Raw genomic sequence first — 13,721 nt, forward strand, 5'->3', positions numbered from 1 at the left:
TTGGGAGTCAGAAGTTGTGAGTTCTAATTCTGGCTCCGCCACTTGTCTGCCGTGTGACCTTGGACAAGCCACTTAACTTTTCTGTGCCTCATCTGTAAAATGAGGATTAAACGTGTACGACATGGATGATAACCTGATTACCTTGTATCTAACCCAGTGCTTAGAACAGTGCTTGGCACATAGTAAGCAATTAACAAATACCATTATCATCATCATCATCAAAATAGTTTGTCAGAACAACTTGCTCTTCCTGAGGGGACTTTAGATAACTCGAACAATCTTGAATGTTTCCTTGCCCTCTGCACTTGCCTATCCATTCTCTTTTCTTTTAAGCTAACCCACTTGCTATTGTGCCTATTGAGACCCTGCTCCTGCTCTTCCTTCTACCTGTAAAGCTCTCTCTCTTCTTAGAAAAGCAGCATGGTGTAGTGAATAGAGCACAGGCTTGGGAGTCAGAAGACCATGGGTTCTAATCCTGGCTCCACCACTTGTCTGCTGTGTGGCCTTGGGCAAGTCACGGCTTCTCTGTGCCTCAGTTAACTCATCTGTCAAATGGGGATTGATTGTGAGCCCCGTGTGGGACAGGGATTATGTCCAACCTGATTTGCTTGTATCCACCCCAGCATTTAGTACAGTGCCTGGTACACAGTAAGTGCTTAACTAATACCACAATTATTATAATTATTATTATTATTACTTTGTGTCAATCCCAGTGCTTTGAACAGAGCATGGCACATAGTAAGCACTTAACAAATACCATTATTGCTATTATTATTATTATTCAAGTCTGGCAGACCACAACTCTGCCCCTCTTCAAAGCCCTTCTGAAATTCCACTTCTTCTGGGAGGCTTTCCCTGATTAATTCTTCTTCTCCCCACATTCCCACATCATATCCACTTCAGCATTCTTGTGCTCTCCTGCTCCTGCATTTCCACCCACAGCACTTCTGTACATATCAACATACCTATTCTACTTTTCAAGCATTTACTCGTCCACCCATCCAACCCTCCATTCTCTTCCTCCTATCTGCAGTTTATTTTGTGGCTGTCTTCCTCACTAGATCGTGAGCTTCTTGAAGGCAAGGATCATGTCTTCTAAATCTTTATCAGTCCCAAGCACTTAATACAGTGCTCTGCCCATAGGTGCTCAATAAGTACTACTGACTGATTGATGTATAAGTATATATATATTTATGTATATATAGTTGCATATTCCACTCCCCTTTTGGGTGTTAAAATGAATTTATTGAGTGCTTACTGTAGGCAGAGTACTGTAAAGGGACTTGAAAGAGTTCCATAAAAGTAAAAACTAAAGTCCTTGTCCTCAAGAGACTCACATTCTAATAAGGGAGATGAGCAGAAATAAGAGGACAGCTAAAGATTCCACTGTTAATCACAAAAATATGAGTAGAGAAGCAACATGGCTAAGTGGAAAGAACACAGGCCTGAGAGTCGTAGGACCTGGGTTCTAATCCCCACTCTGCTGTTTGTCTGCCATGTGACTTCAGGCAAGTCACTTAACTTCTCTTTGCCTCAGTTTCCTCATTTGTAAAATAGGGATTAAAACTGTGATCCTAATGTGGGGCAGGGACTCTGTCCTACCCAATTAGCTTGAATCTTAGGCATGGCCTACAGTGGTGGTGATGGATTTGGGAAGTCTCTTGGGGAAGATGGGATTTCAGGAAAGCTTTGAAGAAGAAGAAGGGGTGGGGTGTGGTTTGACAGATTTGAAGGTGGAAGGGAGATCCAGGAGAGAAAGGGCTTGCATCTTTATGATCAAATTTCTTGATGGGAGGAGTACTGGATCCAATGACTATTTTTAACTCAGCCTCAGGAATCAGAAGAAGTAATGGGTTTTGGTCCCGTCCCCAAAACATGATGTGGGTTTTCTCTTTGAGAACCACCAGCCTCTTCCTGACTAGCAGCAAGCAACAAATCCATCTCGAATCTAGGTCACAGCCCGCTGCGTTGTTGCCATGTACAAGGCTGGACTGCCTCCCTGATGTTCATTCAGCATCTCTGTTGCTCATTCCTGAGATGAGCAGGAAGTCATGGATCTGGAAGGAATCACAAATCAGTTTTACCACGTTTCCTTTTTTCAAAGCCACCAGGTGTCCTCTGTTCAGCCCTCAACCCTCCCTGTCTGTTGCCTGCAATCTCGAGCCCCATTTAGGACAGAACAGATGGAGGACTGCCTTTCTGTGCGTCGGTCACTTAGGGATTTGGTGATAACCGTTTGACTAAAATGGAGCAAAGAGAAGACCCAGTTCCCGCTACCAATCTCCCTTCATCCTCCTGCTCTGCCCTCCCCACTGGAAAATGACGGGGGAAACAATGGTTCTGGAGGGTGTGACATGAAAAAGTTACGCGTTGTCTGAGCACAAATGTGATGGGTGGTCTCTGAGTGAGACTTGGCTCTTTCCCCGGGCTGGAAGAAGTCGCTTTGACTTTGTTCTGTTTCAGTGGGTTGGCTGACATAAGATGCTGTGCTCCCGGGCTATGAGAGCATTTTGAGTTAAGTTGCCGCCTCTAACTGGGCCACAACACTCCACACTGGGGGCAAAGTCCTTGTGTTGTGCAGGCAAAATCTTTGTGTCGTGCAGGCAAAGTCTTTGTGTCGTGCAGGCAAAGTCTTTGTTATCGGGTGGAATGACTAGGATGTTTAGAAACATCCCTGTAGAATAAAGGGAATAGCAGATGGATCAAGGGTTGGAAGGCATATCCTGGTGTTTGGTTTGAAGGTTCTTTTTTATGGTCTTTCTTAAGAGCTTACTATGTACTGGGCACTATACTAAACTCTTGGGTAGATTCAAGCTAATCAGGTTGGACACAGTCTATATCTCACATGGGACTCACAGACTTATTCCCCATTTTACAGTTGAGGACACTGAGGCCCAGAGAAGTTAAGTGACTTTCCCAAAGTCACACAGCGGACAAGTGGTTGAGCCAAGACTAGATCCAGGACCTTCTGACTCCCCAGATCCTTGAAGGGAAGGTTGCTTGTCTCCATTTTGTACATTTTGTTTTAGCTAGACAATTCTCTAGATTCTCTCACAGACTTTGTTTTAACATTCCCCAGATGAAAGGTTGGTGCCTTTGGGATGCATTGGCCCTGATAAGCCCACCAGGAGCTGTCCCTCTTCCCAGGATTGGGGCTGGCAAGCTCCTAAGGGAGGGATGCAAAATGTGCTCCTGGTCTGCCCAGGAAGCAAACCGTGACAGGCAGATAGGCCTGGCAAGCAGCAGTTGGAACTGGGAATCTTTTGGAACAAAGGTTTTAGATAGTCTCAAGATGGATAATAATAATAATAATAATGGTATTTGTTAAGCGCTTACTATGTGCCAGGCACTGTACTAAGCACTGGGGTGGATACGAGCAAATCGGGTTGGACACAGTCTCCGTCCCATGTGGGGCAAACAGTTTCAATTCCCATTTGACAGATAAGGTAACTGAGGCACAGAGAAGTTAGGCGTCTTGTCCGAGGTCACACAGCAGACAAGTGATAGAGCTGGGATTAGAACCTATGACCTTCTGACTCTCAGGCCCGTGGTCTATCCACTGAGCCACTCTGTATAATACTGCACCAGGCTCTTGAAGAGGAAGTTGCTTCTGCAAAGGAGCAAAATGTGTGCAAAATGTGAGGAAGGGGCTCATCATATTCAGGAAAGGGACTAGTTTCATACCAGTTACCTACATTCTAGGGAGGGAACATGTCTAACTCTCTTGTATTGCACTCTCCCAAGTGCTTAGTACAGTGCTCTGCTTATAGTAAATGTTCAGTAATTACCATTGATAGATTCACTGATGCTAAGTAGCTCCATACTAGTTCAGTACAAACTAACTAGTCCCGTATTAGCTACAAGCACACTAACTAGTCCCATATATACTACTAGTTACATGCATACTAACTGATTGCAAATCTATTAGCCACTTGAACACTAACTATTCCCATTCATTCATTCATTCAATTGTATTTACTGAGCGCTTACTGTGTGCAGAGCACTGTACTAAGCACTTGGGAAGTACAAGTTGGCAACATATAGACATGGTCCCTACCCAACAGTGGGCTCACAGTCTGGAAGGGGGAGACAGAGAACAAAGCAAAACATATTTACAAAATAAAAAAGTAGAATAAATATGTAGAAATAAAATAGAGTAATAAATACGTACAAACATATAGACATATAATAATAATAATAATGGTGGCATTAATTAAGCATTTACTATGTGCAAAGCACTGTTCTAAGCGCTGGGGAGGTTACAAGGTGATCAGGTTGTCCCACAGAGGACTCAGTCTTTATCCCCATTTTACAGATGAGGTCACTGAGGCCCAGAGAAGTTAAGTGACTTGCCCAAAGTCACATAGCTGACAGACTTATTACACACACACACGCACACACACACACACGCGCGCACACACACACACACACATATATATACTAAGGGTGGGATGAGTCCCTTAATAATAATAATAATGATAATGGTAGTTGTTAAGTGCTTACTATGTGCCAAGCATTGTACTAAGCACTGGGATGGATACAAGCAAATTGGGTTGGACACGGTCCCTTTCTGTCTTGAGGCTCACAATAATAATAATAATGGCATTTGTTAAGCGCTTACTATGTGCAAAGCACTGTTCTAAGCGCTGGGGGAGATACAAGGTGATCAGGTTGTCCCACATGGGGCTCACAGTCACCATCCCCATTTTACAGGTGAGGTCACTGAGGCTCAGAGAAGTGAAGTGACTTGCCCAAGGTCACACAGCAGACACGTGGCGGAGCCGGGATTCGAACCCATGACCTCTGACTCCAAAGCCCGGGGCTCTTTCCGCTGAGCCACGCTGCTTCTCCAATCTTCATCCCCATTTTACAGATGGGGTAACTGAGGCCCAGAGAAGTGAAGTGACTTGCCCAAGGCCACCCAGCAGACAAGCGGCGGAGGCAGGATTAGAACTCATGACCTTCTGATTCCCAGGCCCATTGTCTATTCATCATGCAATGCCGCTTCCCTTAAAGACCCACCAGCCCGCTGCTACAGCTGCCTGTGGCAATTGCCGTGTTGGGTGAGGAGGTCAGACTGGCTTTGTGAGCACTGTCTCCTTCTCATCTTTCCTTTGGGAGCAGAAACTTATCAAAGTGCTGTTTAATTAAGAGGCTAATTTGTTTCTAGCCGCAGGTCAGCGGATAATTTGCTTTTTTCTAGCAGCAGGTCAGCGGGTAATTCAGTCTTCCCTACATCTGTGGCTCCTCTAGCACCTCCTTCCCTTCCCCACAGCACCTGTATATATGTATATATGGTTGTACATATTTATTACTCTATTTATTTATTTATTTATTTTACTTGTACATATCTATCCTATTTCTTTTATTTTGTTGGTATGTTTGGTTTTGTTCTCTGTCTCCCCCTTTTAGACTGTGAGCCCACTGTTGGGTAGGGACTGTCTCTATGTGTTGCCAATTTGTACTTCCCAAGCGCTTAGTACAGTGCTCTGCACCTAGTAGGCACTCAATAAATACGATTGATGATGATGATGATGATTTGCCCTACCCCTTGCAGGGAAATTGAGGTAGTCTAGTTCCAGAAACTGTGAGATTCCACTCAGGGCAACTGTGAGCCCACTGTTGGGTAGGGACTGTCTCTATATGTTGCCAACTTGTACTTCCCAAGCGCTTAGTACGGTGCTCTGCACACAGTAAGCGCTCAATAAATGTGATTGATTGATTAGCAGCCTGCAGCCTTAACCAGAGTCAGGTGAGAAATGTCAACCGTAGGCCTCTCCTGCAAGAAGGCACACATATCCAGTCTGAGTCATCCCTTTAATAATACTAATGACATTTATTAGAGAAGCAGCGTGACTCAGCAGAAAAGAGCCTGGGCTTTGGAGTCAGGGGTCATGGGTTCAAATGCCGGCTCTGCCAGTGATCGGCTGTGTGACTTTGGGCAAGTCACTTCACTTCTCTGGGCCTCAGTTACCTCATCTGTAAAATGGGGATTAAGACCGTGAGCCCCCCGTGGGACAACCTGATCACCTTGTAACCTCCCCAGCGCTTAGAACAGCGCTTTGCACATAGTAAGTGCTTAATAAATGCCATTGTTATTTACATCCTAATTAGTCAAAGGCAGAAGGGAGAAACGGATTAAGAGCCAATCACACTGGGGTGAAGGAGGCCTCCAGAACTTGGGTTTGACAGGATGGACACTTCTACTTCATTCAGTAGTCATTTACCACTCCATTAGATAGTTGATTTTGGTTACGCGGGTCGGTTACATGTCCAAATTGCGTGGTGAATGTGGCTAGAAATCCTGATTCTGCCTATGTTTCAGTAACGAGCAGCAATATGACCACTTCTAATATATACTTGCTCACTATCTTACTGACCCAGCCACTCTGCCACCACAGCCCTGGGCAGTAGGAAACACACCACACCATTCTGCATAACTGCAGAGTTCAACAAGTAGAAGACAACTTGAAGCAATGCCCCAAATAGCTCATTTGAAAGGATATGGCTCCAGAGGCTCAGTTTATTTAGGAGTGAACCGTATGACCATAAATCCACATGTGTGGGCTGCATGAATTTTTTTTACTGATAATAACAGTCAAATATATAGTCCGTTATCTTTTCAAAAACACGGATTGTTTTAGCAGCAATAAAGCTAAAAAGCAGTTTAATCAACTTTATTAGTACAAAGGAGGACAGCAATAAGATTAATGTAAGTCATTGATCAATTCTGATTAAGTCAGTGAGTATACTGGTATTTAACAGACCGAACTACTCTCAAGAACTGTGAGGTATAGTCAGCCAGAGCACATAATAGTAATAATGATAATGATAATAATAATAATAATAATGGCATTTGTTTTTTATTATAGCTTTGTTAAGCAGTTACTATGCTCTGCATTAAGCATTGGGGTAGATACAAAATAATCAGATTGAACACTGTTGCTGTCCCACACAGGGCTCGTAGTCTTACTAGGAGGGAGTAAGATTTAATCGCCATTTTAAAATGAGTAACAGAGGCACAGAGTAGTTAAGCTACTTAACCAGGTCAAATGGTGGACCAGTTGCAGAGTTGGGATTAGAACTCAGGTCCCCTGACAACTTAGGCCCATGTTCTTTCTAGTAGGATATGTTTCATCTCTATTCTGACTAGGTCCTCCTTGCCTAATAGTTTGCAAGTGCTAGTTAATTGGATTAAAAAAAAACACAAATGGCTGATAATCTCAGACGGGCAGCATGCCGAAGTCCATTGGGTGGCATTTGGCCTGAGGGCCAGGTACTGGATGCTTCTAGATGAAAATGGACATCCAAGGGTTAAACAGTATTCAAACTCGGCAGTAACACAGAGCTCCCCGTGGAAGGCTAGACCCCAAAGTCACGGGTAACCAGACATCTTGCAGCTTCTCAAGGAAATACCTGACCGATATAAAGCAACTTGCTGAAATGGTTGTGCAATAGCCATGAAAACCCTAATCCTCATTTAATTACATCAGCAAGAGGGAGGAGTCAGGATCACTTAGACCCGAACAATCGGTTGGATCAGTCCATATCTCCCTACTCCTCAAGAACCTCCAGTGGTTGCTTATCCACCTCTGCATCAAACAGAAACTCCCTACCATCAGCCCTAAAGCACTCAATCATCTTGCCCCATCCTACCTCATTTTACTAATCTCCTACTACAACCTAATCCACACTCCAATCCACTCCTTAAATGCCAAACTAGTCTCTGTACCTCACTTTCATGTATCCCTCTACTGACCTCTTGCCTAGCTTCTCCATATGGCCTGGAAATCCACCTTCATTTATATAATAATAATAATGATGGTGGTATTTGTTAAGTGCTTACTATATGCCAAGCACTCTTCTAAGTGCTGGGGTAGATACAACGTAGGTTGTCCCACGTGGGGCTCACAGTCTTAACCCCCATTTTACAGATGAAGTAACTGAGGCACAGAGAAGTTAAGTGACTTGCCCAGAGTCACACAGCTGACAAGTGGCGGAGCCACGATTAAAACTCACGACCTCTAACTCCCAAGCCCGTGCTCTTTCCACTAAGCCACGCTGCTTTCTATCTGACAGTCCACCATTCTTCCCACCTTCAAAATGATCCTAACACTATATTCCCTCCAAAAAAGTCTTCCCCCACTAAGCCCTCATTGCTCCTATCTGCCCTTCCTGCTCCAACACTTGTGCATTTGGCTGTGTACCCTTAAGCACTTTCATACTTATCCCAGCCTCATAGCATTTAAGGTATATATATTCTTATACTAGACTATTTCCCCCACATATAATTTATTTTAATGTCTGTCTTGCCCTGCAGATTGTAAATTCCTTTTGGGCAGGCATCATGTCTACCACCTCTAGCATATTGTACCTGTTCAAGGGCTTAGTTCAGTGCTCTGCTCACAGTAAGCACTCAGTAAATACCACTGATTAGCCACTGATTAGCCACCTTAAAAATGGTACTTTAGTGGTAAAAATAGAATAAAACTAAAAAAAAGAATGTAAAATTTTGCGCATGGTTTACGCCTGGACTCTATGTTCAACTCTCATATTTTGGATTTCTTCTTCCTGATGGTTTAAAGCCTCTTCATTGTCTCCATTTTTTGTGTGGTTTGAAAAAGGAAATTAATGTTCAAAGGGAAATGCAGAGTTTTGGAAATGTCTAAGTAAGAGGTCAGAGTGCGGTGAGATGTCTCAAGAACTGAACCACAGACACTGTTACAGGGTCTGACCTGCTGGCTAGAAATTTGTGAGGCACTCAAATGATCAATAATGTCTTGGGTTTTTTGTTATTATTATTAGTAGTAGTATTATTGTTATTATTAATTAAAACCATTACACAAAAGTGCAGAGTACTTTTAAGCACTGAACTTTGGTTTCATCATTTTTTCTTGAATTTAACAGTGGTCCCTAAAGTGATTGCATTGTCCTTGTTCAGACCTGTTTTTGCCTCCTGAATGCTGTCCTTGGTTATTTGTAAAAACCAATATAAAGAGTCCTGTGGGCTCTGCAAATAGATGAAAGGACCAGTAGGTCTAATTTGAGGTCGGTCACTCCTTAAAAAAAACCCACAGATAATTTTATTTTTACTGTACCCTCTGAAGCTGAGTGGCCTGAAGAAGGCTTGGATGAGTTTAGTGCTATATTTGGGTACTGAAAGGTCAGATAGGCTGGTGAAGGGGAGGATAGCTTATGAGAGTCAAGATATGTTTACTGTCACTCTAGTAAGCAAGGGGAACTGGAATTCGAAAACTGTATTGATATACTAGTACTTGTCTCCTATTTCACCTTCGTAATACCTATTTGTCCACCATATTGGGTGAGTGGTAAAGATCACTGATTTAACTCCTTTTAAAAAATTATTTACCTTTTGTTAGAACTTGTTACAGGCAAGACTTTGAACCTACAAGTCCTGCTAATATGACTTTGCCTTACTGTTTAACTGCAGGTTGCTTCTTCCTTCTGCTCGTCGAGATCCTGTCTGAGGTGTGCGCTCTGGGGTTTCAGATGCGGAAGTGAGCTAAGCGGCTCCACTGCCGTGGGCCTGGGCTAAACTTAATAATAATGATGGCATTTATTAAGCGCTTACTATATGCCAAGCACTGTTCTAAGAGCTGGGGAGGTTACAAGGTGATCAGGTTGTCCCCCGGGGGGCTCATGGTCATAATCCCCATTTTACAGATGAGGTAACTGAGGCACAGAGAAGTTAAGTGGCTTGCCCAAAGTCACGCAGCTGACAATTGGCGGAGCCGGTATTTGAACCCATGACCTCTGACTCCAAAGCCCGGGCTCTTTCCACTGAGCCATGCTGCTTCACACTTGTGCTGGAGTTTATAAGTTTGGATTTCAGCACCACCCTGAATGACAGTTATAAATAAGGCTGTGGAGAGGCTTGCGTATTGTGGCTACAGTGGGGGAACACGATACCACTGAGGAAAAAGCCAAAGAGGAAAGCATGATTGGAGATCTCCCCTACCTTGTCCAGAATTTTGGAAACCATCTTTACTAAACTTTCTTCTTGGAATGAGGATGATTTTCCTCATTGGATCCAGCATGCCAAGGCCCTGAGAGACATAACGACCTGGGTTCTAATTCTGGTTCTGTCACTTGTCTGCTCTGTGACTTTGGACAAGTCATTTCACTTCTCTGTGCCTCAGATACCTCCTCTGTAAAATGGGTATTTAAGACTGTCCCAGTGGGACTGTATCCCACCCAATTTACTTGGCTCTACCCCAGCACTTAGTACAGTGCCTGGCACATAGTAAATGCTTAACAAATACCATAATTGTTATTACTGTTATCCAGAGATTGACCTCAGAGAAACTCAGACTGAGCATTAAAAAACAGCACTCAAATTCACCTTTGTTTTCCATCTTGCTGCCAGTTTTTATTTCAACCCAGAAAAAGAAAAACCTTTTCATTGGATGGTAATAGGAAGATATAGTGTGAATGACAGAGTCTTGAAAAGTGGTCAGAGGAAGGAGTGTGAAGACCCAGATGTGAAACCCCGTCATCCAGACATGGATTTGGGTTAATGATGACAATTTTCTCCTCTCTAATTCTTCCTCTTGAGCTCAGTCAGTTCAGTTCAGTTCTATGCTTGTCATTCATTACCCTTAGGTTTTCTGAGAGGTTGATGGACACTGGCTTCTAATTTTGCTTTATTGATTATAGCAGAGATGCAACTGCATGGGGTCTTAATCGAATTTATGCGTTTCTTATTTTGCAGAAGCTGTCAAGAATGAGAGCCAGCGAGGGCCACCCAGGAGCTCACAGTGAAGTGAAGTGCCTGACGAAGTTGTCTCACGCTTGCTAGGAAGAGCCGTGTTGAGTAATGCTTTAGGCTTCGCTAGTTGTTCAACTGTCATCACTCTTCTGTAAGTCCATGAGAGCTTTTTTCCTCCCCATTTATAGAAAGGAGTGCACTTTCAGAATGTCCATAGCTTTTTAGTTTTAGCAGCTTTGTTTGTGGGTTTTCACTAACAACCCTGGCACCTCTGGTCTCAGTTTGCATTGTGAATAATTTGGGAGGGCGAATCCTTTCAAGTGCTCCGTGTACTCTTTTCATTCCCCTTAAAGGTGGTTTGGGATCCAGAGGAGCACGGTAGCCTAGTGAAAAGAGCAGGGGCCTGGAAATCAGACGACCTGGTTCTAAATCCACCTCTGCCACTTACCTGCTGTATGACCACAGTCAATTCACTTAGCTTCTCTGTGCCTCAGTTTCCTCATCTGCAGAAATGGGGATTCAATACCTGTACTCCCTCCAACTTAAACTGAGAGCCCCATGTGGGACCTGATTATCTTGTACCTGGTCTAGAGCTTAGTGCAGTGCTTGGAATATAATAAACACTTAACATTCATTCAGTCGTATTTATTGAGCGCTTACTGTGTGCAGAGCACTGTACTAAGAGCTTGGGAAGTACAAGATGGCAACATATAGAGACGGTCCCTACCCAACAGCGGGCTCACAGAAACCACCATCACCACTACTACTACTACTACCTCTAATAATAATAATAATAAGAAATACCACAATTATTATCCAGAGACTTTCGCCTGGAATTTGGGACAAAGCGTTTCTCTTCATCATCGGGATTTATCAAGGTACCTATTGTGTTGAGCACTGTTCTGGCATTTGGGAACATACAAGTGAAAACACAGCCCTGCCCTCTAACAGCTACATGTAAGTAAGATCATTTGGCCAATTCTCAAAAGGGTGCCCCTCTTCACTCTTTATTACAAAAGTTCAAAGTCACGTAAGGAAGTACTCTGCCAGCCCTCCCCACCTCCTCCTTAGAAAACACATAGTGCTTTCTTTCAAAGGGAGTATCAAATTGGAATTAGTAGTTCTGAAGTGATTTGGGGGGGATTAAATCATTTACAGAGCACCTTTCTAATAAGCAAGGCCAAGATTTCATTAGTTCTCATAGTAGCTTCACAGATGAGAAGAAGCACAGATACACTGAGCCCGTTGTTGGGTAGGCACCATCTCTATATGTTGCCAATTTGTACTTCCCAATCGGTTAGTACAGTGCTCTGCACACTGTAAGCGCTCAATAAATATGAATGAATGAATGAATGAATACACGGAAATTCCTAGCCCATCAGAGCAAGGAACCCTTAGAATCCCTGTTTCTATACTGTCTGATTCTGCATATGTTAGTTGGCAATAAAGGAGATTAGGAAGCTGGAGACGAGTCATCTCATTACTAACAAAGTAAGAGGTATGGTAATGAAGCAGATTTAGGGGTGTTTTTACTTAAATGCTTCAGGAACACAATGGAAGTCAAAGGCAATTTAATAGGAAAATAATTCACCAACAAAGTTGGATTCCTTGGCTTACTCCTGAAGACTGTGCACCAAAGCCATGGCTAACTCCTAGCATAGTGATGAGAGTTGGGAGGGAGCCAACCCCACAATCACATGACCAACCCTGGCTCCCACCAAATTTCAGGGGCGGATCCCTTCACTTTAAATTTTAAATAGGGGTCAGTGAATTCCAAGGGCTTCAGTTCACTGCCTATATAGCCTTCAGTTCAGTAACAGGAACAGTGGTTTCTTGGAGGTGGGTGAAGAGCTAACCAACAACTAATTCTGAAGGGGTTTGAACCCTCTATCCCCACTGCTTTTCTTGACCATGGAGAGGGATGGAACAATGGAGGAAGATAGAGTGCTCTAATTAGGTCCTGGAGTAGAATGACTCCATCAGAGAAAAACACGAGAGGCTTGTATAGCAATGGAAATATGGCTCTTTCCCATTCCCACTGGCCCAGAAATGATGGTGGCACCCTTTTTAAGCAGGAGGAGAGGACTATTCAAACTCCAAAAAGGAAATGCATCTTCCCTTCCACCAAACTGCCCACCCCTTCCTCCTGCATACCAATCCTCTCTCAATCCCCTGTCCGCTTCCCTACCATCACACAAACTGACTTGGGATCTAGTCTTTGTGGCCTCTGCGTCTCTACTCCTTCAAGAAATTTGGAAACCAGTGCTAAATTATATTTTTGGTTCTCTGTAAACCTTTCATCTTACAAGATACAAATCGTATTGAAAGTCCTCATATCAGTCTTTCAGGAGCTATTTTGCCAATGTCTGGGCTTTGCAAGGTCACACACAAGAAGCCGTGTAAATGATTATGAACCCCATTGCAGACCCAGCAAAAAGCTATGGACAAATTACAAATTCAGAGACTAAAGTTAGGTGCCGCCTGCACTTAGAAATCCTTAAATTTAGATTAAGGTTTTCTTTGGCAACTTAGAGCTAAATGTTGTCCCTGAATTATCTTATTTAGGCATACTACTGTCCAGTGAGGCATAGTTAGACAACAAGGTGGAAAACTTTGAGAAACAGTGTGGTTTAGTGGAAAGAGCACAAGCTTGGGAGTCAGAGGTCATGGGTTCTAGTCCCCGCTCTGCCATTTATCAGCTATGTGATTTTGGGCAAGTCACTTAACTTCTCTGTGCCTCAGTTGCCACATCTGTAAAATGGGGATTAAGACTGTGAGCCCCACGTGGGACAACCTGATTACCTTGCATCTACCCCAGCGCTTAGAACAGTGCTTGACACATAGTAAGCACTTAACAAATACCATTATTATTATTATTATTATTAATAATAAAACAGAATCAAGAAAGGGGGAAGGTTCCTTGGGAGACTGACATTGTATTGCTGAAGTGTCATGTTTCAGATCAAGTTACAGGTCCACAGAACAGCTCCTT

General features: G+C 43.3%; 1 protein-coding gene across 2 annotated transcripts in view; it reads left to right on the forward strand.

Moving 5' to 3' along the window:
• The first annotated feature begins 10,845 nt into the window (after positions 1–10,845).
• PDZD2 (PDZ domain containing 2) overlaps positions 10,846–13,721 on the forward strand; it is a 320,362-nt gene continuing 317,486 nt past the window's right edge. For both annotated transcript variants that reach the window (XM_038743608.1, XM_038743609.1), the window contains exon 1: positions 10,846–10,880. The gene's annotated coding sequence lies outside the window, so the exon portion shown is untranslated. The remainder of the gene's footprint in view (positions 10,881–13,721) is intronic.

The sequence above is a fragment of the Tachyglossus aculeatus genome, chromosome 3 (assembly GCF_015852505.1).
Source record: "Tachyglossus aculeatus isolate mTacAcu1 chromosome 3, mTacAcu1.pri, whole genome shotgun sequence".
NCBI lineage: Eukaryota > Metazoa > Chordata > Mammalia > Monotremata > Tachyglossidae > Tachyglossus > Tachyglossus aculeatus.